The 8,347-nt window shown below is 43.3% G+C and overlaps 1 pseudogene; it reads left to right on the forward strand.

The window, feature by feature from the left end:
* The first annotated feature begins 874 nt into the window (after window positions 1-874).
* LOC149290464 (uncharacterized) lies at window positions 875-3,469 on the forward strand (annotated as a pseudogene).
* Window positions 3,470-8,347: the final 4,878 nt, after the last annotated feature.

Here is an 8,347-nt window from a genome sequence, read left to right on the forward strand (position 1 = left end):
GAAATTAGATGAGATATGGCTAAATGATTCATTGGTGAGTAAATGTACTATACATGTTGGGATAGTCAGTATCCTAATCAATCAATAATATCCCAGAAATGGCCTAAATTATATTGTTTATTATATTGTATATTATATTGACAGGATTCAAGACAAACTGGATCTCAAAGGCTGCAGCTTTTTCTTGCTTGCAGAATTTAAAGTTTATTTCCTGGACTGAATTCTGAAGTGCTGAAATAATATTTGCAATGCGCCATGTGCTTTCCTCCCCATTTGCTTAGTCAATGTCTGGATGAAGGCTATTTTCTATTGCAGGTGACCTTTGCGGATGTGGCGGTATATTTCACCGAGGAAGAATGGACACTATTGACGAAGAAGCAGAAACTTATGTACAGTTCTGTAATGATGGAGAATTACGAGAATGTGGCCTCTGTGGGTAAGGAACCTGAATCCATTGCCCTTCCTTTGAAGACTGAGGGCCCTTTCATAATTCATTGTCAGAGCGCTTTGTTTCCACTTTAGAATTACAGAATCAAATCAACTTCCTGACAGTAAGGGCTGTTCGATAGTGGAACACACACCTTCCTCAGACTGTAGTGGAGTCTCCCTCCTTGGAGGTCTTGAAACAGAGGCTGGATGGCCATCTTTCAGGGATGCTTTGATTGAGAGTTCCTGCATAGCAGGGGGTTGGACTGAATGGCTCTTGTGGTCTCTTCCAACTCTATGATTCTATGATTCTATGATCAGTCATGAGTAATATCTATGAAGGGAGGAAAGGGGGACACAAAAATAAATACAAGTACTGTATTTTCTGGCATATAAGACTACTTTTTAACCCAGGAAAAATCTTCTCAAAAGTTGGGGGTCATCTTACATGCCAGGTATCATCTTATAGGGCAGGTGCTGAAACTTCCGAGCTGGACTGGAGAATCTGCGGTCACCACATATGGTGGGGGGAGATCAAAAACGGCTGGGGCCACATCCCCACCATATGCAGCGATCGTATGAAAGCTGCTACTGCTCTGATAGTCTTGGAGACAGGGAGCACTGGGCAGGCAGGGAGAACTGACCAATCCAAGCAGGCTTTGTATACAACAAGATTTCCTAATAAGTACCTGCATGTCATAAGCATTTGAATTTAAATTACCATATTGAAATCAAATTTGATATTTTTTTAAAAAAGATTTATTTGATGTGCGTTGGAAGAGGGGTAGTCTTATATGGTGAGCATATCCCAAACTCTATAGTTTAACTGGAAAAGTTGGGGGTCATCTTATATGCCCAGTCGTCTTATACGCCAGAAAATATGGGTATTACAAAGCATCACAAGAAGTAATTTGTGTTCTAGCAATAAGGGTAAACATCAATCCATAAAATGAAATCCTAAACCTGGCAGGTAAAAATTGTCCCAAATAACTTTGAGAAATATAGACTTAAAATAGTCGCTTTGGCACGGTTGCTTAGAAAGTTGTATCCTAATCGAGTATCTCCCAAGCTGAGTTATATAACATTTCAAGCAGAATACAAGCTGCACATGGCGTGTTTATAGTGTTTATAGTGGCAACCCACTCATTAACTTCAAACTTCTAAAATGATTCATATAAAACAGAACAGTCAAATGGATATAGTGCAGAAAACACCGTATACAATCCTATTAATTCCAAAATGGAAGTTATATAAAAATGTAATAGCCTGACTCTTGGTCATAATTATTTCAAGATATTACATGGGTGTTTCTACATCTGTTCCAAAAAAAATCTGCTACAAATAATCGCAGATGCACAATATCTGGCAACTTTAACAGTTACCTGCTCCTAATAATACATTTATTTGCAAGCTCTCCTCTCCAACTTCCATCAACTTCACCATCCCTTGTACACACAACTCTAATCCACACCAATCCACATGTGAGCTGTATACTGTATTGGTTGTGAGTCATCTCCTGGTGCCACACAGCATGAAGGGACCTCTGCAGTTAGCTTTCATCATGCCTTGGTCTCTGACTCAGGACTTTATGGCAGTCTCACAGGATATAATGCCACTTGCCAATCGAACTATTTCTCCACATGTTTAATAGAATATTTTTGCAACATTCCTTTTTCTGACTATCTACTTCCAGTGATTCCCTTAAGTCCCCCTCCAATCTCTTCTTTGTTAACTCCTATAAATAAAGATACAATTGTTCCATGGATTTAGGGGCATAAGTAGTACGGTCATCCTTGGGTTACTAACAGAAACTCTCTTATTTTAATCTCTAATAAGGAGGGGTTAATGAGGGCTAAATCATGGGTAACACCCTCCTCTCTTAACGCTGATTTTCAGTCTTATCTGTCACTGTGCTTCTTTACAGAAAAATATTTGAGTCATGAGAGAATCCACACAGGAAAGAAGTCACATAAATGCCAGCATTGTGGGAAACATTTTGCTTACAAGTCAATCCTTGTCATGCATCGAAGGGTCCATACAGGAGAGAAGCCATACAAATGCCAGCATTGTGGGAAATGTTTTTCTATGAAGTCACACCTAGTGATACATCAAAGAGTCCACACTGGAGAGAAGCCATACAAATGCCAGCATTGTGGGAAATGTTTTTCTCAGAAGTCAGTCCTAATGACACATCAGAGAGTCCACACTGGAGAGAAGCCATACAAATGCCAGCATTGTGGGAAATGTTTTTCTCAGAAGTCAGACCTAGTGAGACATCAGAGAGGCCACACAGGAGAGAAGCCATACAAATGCCAGCATTGTGGGAAATGTTTTTCTCAGAAGTCAGACCTATGGACACATCAGAGAGTCCACACAGGAGAGAAGCCATACAAATGCCAGCATTGTGGGAAATGTTTTTATATGAAGTCAGTCCTAGTGATACATCAGAGAGTCCACACAGGAGAGAAGCCATACAAATGCCAGCATTGTGGGAAATGTTTTTATATGAAGTCAGTCCTAGTGAGACATCAGAGAGTCCACACTGGAGAGAAGCCATACAAATGCCAGCATTGTGGGAAATGTTTTTATATGAAGTCAGTCCTAGTGATACATTAGAGAGTCCACACTGGAGAGAAGCCATACAAATGCCAGCATTGTGGGAAATGTTTTTATATGAAGTCAGTCCTAGTGATACATTAGAGAGTCCACACAGGAGAGAAGCCATACAAATGCCAGCATTGTGGGAAATGTCTTTCTCAGAAGTCAGACCTAGTGACACATCAGAGAGTCCACACAGGAGAGAAGCCATACAAATGCCAGCATTGTGAGAAATGTTTTACTTCGAAGTCAAACCTAGTGACACATCAGAGAGTCCACACAGGAGAGAAGCCATACAAATGCCAGCACTGTGGGAAATGTTTTTCTCAGAGGTCAAGCCTAGTGACACATCAGAGAGTCCACACAGGAGAGAAGCCAGACAAATCTCACGAGTAAACTAACATTATTTTTGTCAATAAGGAATATAAAATACTTTAATTTAGTGTTGCTAAGAAAAGCCCTTGTGATTTTGTTTGTAAGGCTTGTCTGTCCTTATGTCTGTTTGTGTTTTAAAGTTGTATTTTGTTAAGTTTAGGTTTTATTTGCTAATAGTATAGATAGTTGCTATGGGTTGTCTATTTGGCTGGGGATTGTGGGTCATGGTATAGGTTAGCTAGATGAGGGGCTGGGATTTGTTGCAGTTGTCTAGAATATTTATGGGAATGATAGCTTTTGCATTGTGTGGGACGTTGGCTGAAGAAAGTCGGAGGCTGGTATTAACAGAAAGGGCTAGTTTCTAGGGATGGCAAAGGGGGGCTTGTTACCTGTGGGGCATAGACTGTAGGAATTGGAGGGGGGAGCTAGGCTTGGAAGAGGGAGCAGTTTTAGGTGTTTGGGGTTTTAATGTATTGTTTGCTTGGAATGGGCAGTTCTGGCTTAACCACTGAATTTTTGACTCTGTGTTCTCAATAAAGTTCTTTACTATTTCAACACACTGGACTCTTAAATGCAGAGAAGTTGTGAATTTGTGCTAAACTGACCCTTTATTCCCTCCTCAGTTTTCTGTTCCATTCCCAGCCATAAGAACAGCAGAGGCAAACACACACAAACACAAACATAGAAGATACACAGAGAGAGCTTTATTTCCAAAGCAGAGCCTTCCTTTCCTGCCTTTTCCTCCTGAGTCCAGCTCTGCACCTTGGGCTCGCCTGGAGTCTCCTCAAAGGAAGAAAGAAGGGAAGAAAGGGGAGACTGCTGAATCCCCAGCGCATACCTTCCTTTCCCGCAAAGGCCACCAGTGGAATAAGCAGCAGCAGCAGAGAGGCCCTTGCAAATCCTGCGCATGTTGAGGAGGGGTCTCGAGGGGGATGTTGAGGTCGCCCAGGACCAAAAGCCTAGGTGACTCCAGCAGCATCTCAGAGACCAGTTGTGTCAGCTCCGCTAGGGAGTCTGTTAAGGGGTGGACATTAAACCAATAGAATCCCTAGACTTCGCCTAGTCTTTAAGCTGAGGCAAATACATTTGATGTGGTTGATCATATGGATAGGTATCCTGCTTAAGGCAAGATTGTCTTTATGGACCAAAGCGATGTCCCCTTACCTGCTCACTGACGGAGAACCCGGCTGGTAAGGCCTGATCCCAGGTGGCTGAGCTATCATCACGCAGCCAGGTCTCCATGAAACAAGCCAGGTCAGCCTCTTCGTCCAGTAGGAGATCCTAGACTATCTGCGTTGTATTTTTGACTGACCTGGCATTACACATGGTTGGTTTGGTATGCTCTCCAGCCCTTTTGGGATAGAAGGGTGAATGGAAGGGGAGAGAGATATCTGTCAGGGTCCTAATTGCAGCCCATCTTGCAACACAAAAGGCAGTACTTTGAAAAAGGAATAGCTTTTATTGAAGAAGAAGTAATGGAAGTGACTTTTTTGTCAGGAATTAAAGAAGGTATAAACCTATCCCTTTTATAACCATATGCATCCACCTCACTCCATTTACCAATGAAGCTAATTAATCGGGTAGCCCTTTCCCGCACAGCGTTCTCCCGCCCTTTTCTGCGCAGTGTCCTCCCATCTGGGATTCTGGCAGCTTTCCTAAAAGCAATGAAGCTCTCATGTGCCTTTTCTCAACCACTGCACCTGTGGCCTTGGACCACAGAACTCAGCCACACAACGGTTTTAATTTGCATTATGGCTTAGCAATATATATAGCTATCTATAATATAAAACCCTATCAATCTCCACATAATATGATACCACATGAAAATATAATATGCCTAAACCCATAGCAACATAATATAATATAAAAATATCCATAACTCTCTATGTTTCCCCTCCTTTTCCAGAAAGCAGTCTTTTAAACTCAAGCCTCTGTTAGAAGAGTGATTCCCACACATTCCAATCCTAGCAAAGAAGCACATTCTTTAGCCATGATCTCTCTACCTCTTTCTAGTATATTCTATTAAAGCACATATTAAAACATATTATTTTAACCCACCATAAATCCCATCTATCTTAACTCTAACCTAAACCTAAACCTATAACCCTTATGACATGAATCCCTAAATGAATAGATGCATAAATAAAGGTATTCATGACATAATGTGACCTCAGGCTGGTGCTGTTTACCTGAATGAGACTGGCCCTTTGCGACCTCAGGCTGATGCTCCTTGCCTGCAGCAATGAGATGGGACCATTGTGAATTTAGGCTAATACTGCTTATCTGAAGGTTTGAGATGTGACCATTGCAACCTGAGGCTGATGCTGCTTGCCTGAAACACTGAGACTGGCCCATTGTGATCTCAGCCTGAGTTTCCTTGGCTGAAGCATTGAGAGAGTACTATTGTGACTTCAGGGTGGTGCTCTTTACCTGAAAGATTTAGACTGACCCATTGCAACCTCAGGCTGATGCTCCTTGCCTGAACGATTGAGATGGGAGAATTGTCACTTCAAACTGGTGGTGTGTCCCTGAAGGATTGAGACTGGCCCATTGTGTGTCAGAGTTCTGTCATAAAGGGTAAAAATATTAGGGTTTGGTTATTAAAGTAGGAGTTATAGTTGCAGTCCATAGTAGGCAGTGTAGAGTGATGGATTATAGAAAGCCCGTAATGGAAAATGATAGGAGGACAGATGGAGTGGCTTTTAGATTAAGCAGGGTGTTTGGAGAGGGGCTGGGGTTGCAGCTGTAGATGGTTATCAAGGAGGAGTGAAGCTGGCTTGGGAAGACCACTCTTCAGGGTGAGGCTGTCTGGGAGAAGGGAAGGGAAGTATACACAACCTTGGTATCTATGCAACCTCCGCTTGTGTTGCTTTAGCTTGGGAATTGGGGGCTGGCTTAGGGAGGGATTGAGCAAGTCCCTTTGGACTTCAGACTTTGCAAAAAGGTGTTAATGGGTGTTTCTGCCTGGATTCATCAATAAAGCTTCTTTTGTTTCAAATGAGTTTTATTTTCTGAGCACAGGACTGACTCCAGATCTCACCGTTTGCAAAGTCTCACAGTTTTAACTCCAATGGAGACCCAGGAACAAGAAGAGTTCTTGGGGAACCCGTTGGTTCTGGAGATCCCGGTGGTGGAGGAGCAGGTGCCTTCTTCAGAGGAACTAGGGCCAAGCCCAAGACTGGGAAACCTCCTGAAGCTCACACCATCCAGGCCACCACTGGAGGATTTGGGTTTCCGGCCCCAGACTGGGGAAAGGAAGGCCGTCGGGGGGCAGAGTGACAGCCTGGGACCTGGCAGTGGGGGAGTCGCTTGATAGCCGCCCCAGGATAGAAGAATCCCAGGTAGATGTTTATTGAATGGAGGAAGACATAAAGGAATTAAAGGACCTTATGAAGTGGATGGTGTCGAAATTAAAGATATGGAGGAGGAAGATGTCAGAGGCGAACCGAGGGCAGCTGATGCTCATTGCCTGAAGCACTGAGGCTGTCCCATTGTGATTTCCAAATCCTTCACCATTTTAGTTGCCCTCCTTTGGGTGTCCTCCAGTTTCTCAACATCCTTTTGAATTGTGGGGTCCAGAACTGGACACAGTATTCCAGGTGGGGCCTGACCAGAGCAGAATAGAGTAGTACTATTACTTCCCTTGATCTAGGCTCTATACTTCTATTGATGCAGCCTAAAATCGCATTGGCCTTCTTAGCTGCCACATCGCACTGTTGACTCATGTTCAACTTGTGGTCTACTTGGACTCCTAGATCCCTTTCACACATAGTTTCATTCATCAAGGTGTCCCCCATAATCCTATATCTGTGCATTTCATTTTTCTGCCCTTAATGCAGTACCTTACATTTCTCCATGTTAATTTTCATTTTGTTAGCTTTGACCCAGCTTTCTAGTCTATTGAGGTCCTTTTGAATTTTGATCCTGTCCTTTGCGGTATTAGCTACTCCTCCTAATTTGGTGTCATCTGCAAATTTGATAAGTATGCCCCCAATTCTGTCATCCAAATAATTGATAAAGATGTTGAATAGCACTGGGCCTAGGAAAGGACCCCACTGGACACAGCACTGGTCACTTCTATCCAGGATGAAAAGGAGTCATTGTTGAGCACCCTTTCGGTTCGGCTGGTCAACCAATTACAATTCCATGTAACAGTTACCTTGTCTAGCTTGTTTCATGTTTTTGTTTTATATACCGTTTAATTTGGTTAATTGCTATTAGTGAATTGCCCAGAGTGGCCACCAGAGGGCGTTCCAGGATAGAAGTTGGGGAGAAGCCCAAGGAGGCTGCAGTGCCCTGAATATCCACAAGAGGGGGGCGTTGTATTAGGAATGTTCTTTATGGATAAAACAGAAGTCTATGGGGACTAATGTGATTTTCCCATTGGCTCCCCATTCCTGAGGGGGCGTGGCCTCCTTCCCTTTACCTGGACCTTCCTCTGCTCCCATTGGCTGCCTATTCCCCCCCCCCCCTTGGTTGCCCTGAAAGCGAAAGGACCACCGGAAGGAAGTGGGGGGAATTGCAGCACTGCATCATGGGAAATTTGCAACCGGGGGGTTTGCGGTGTTGAAACAGAGCAGAAGCAGAGCTGCATTCCACACCAGACCAATTCGGAGTGGAATCGGAGTGAGCTTGGAAGCAATTTCTGAGCATTCGCTTGTTACCTATTTCACCAAAATGAGGGGTCACTTTGGAACCACTGCGGAAGCCCCACGGAAGGAGCCCCCATAGAAAGGAATCCTGTGTGATGACACTCACATTTTCGCGTGGATTCGCATCGTTTGACCTGCAGTGGCTTCGGATCTGAGCTGCAAAGAGCTGCAAAAACCTCCGTGTGATAAACACAGTCTTTCAGATTTCAGAAAACTCTGTGGTTTGGGGAATAAGAAGCTAATTATCATAATTGTTGTTGAAATTCAATGCCCCAATAATATGGAAGTCACAGTCT

This window comes from Sceloporus occidentalis, unplaced genomic scaffold (assembly GCF_023333645.1).
Source record: "Sceloporus occidentalis isolate IW3139 unplaced genomic scaffold, rSceOcc1.0.p SCAF_39, whole genome shotgun sequence".
In the NCBI taxonomy this organism is placed as follows: Eukaryota; Metazoa; Chordata; class Lepidosauria; order Squamata; family Phrynosomatidae; genus Sceloporus; species Sceloporus occidentalis.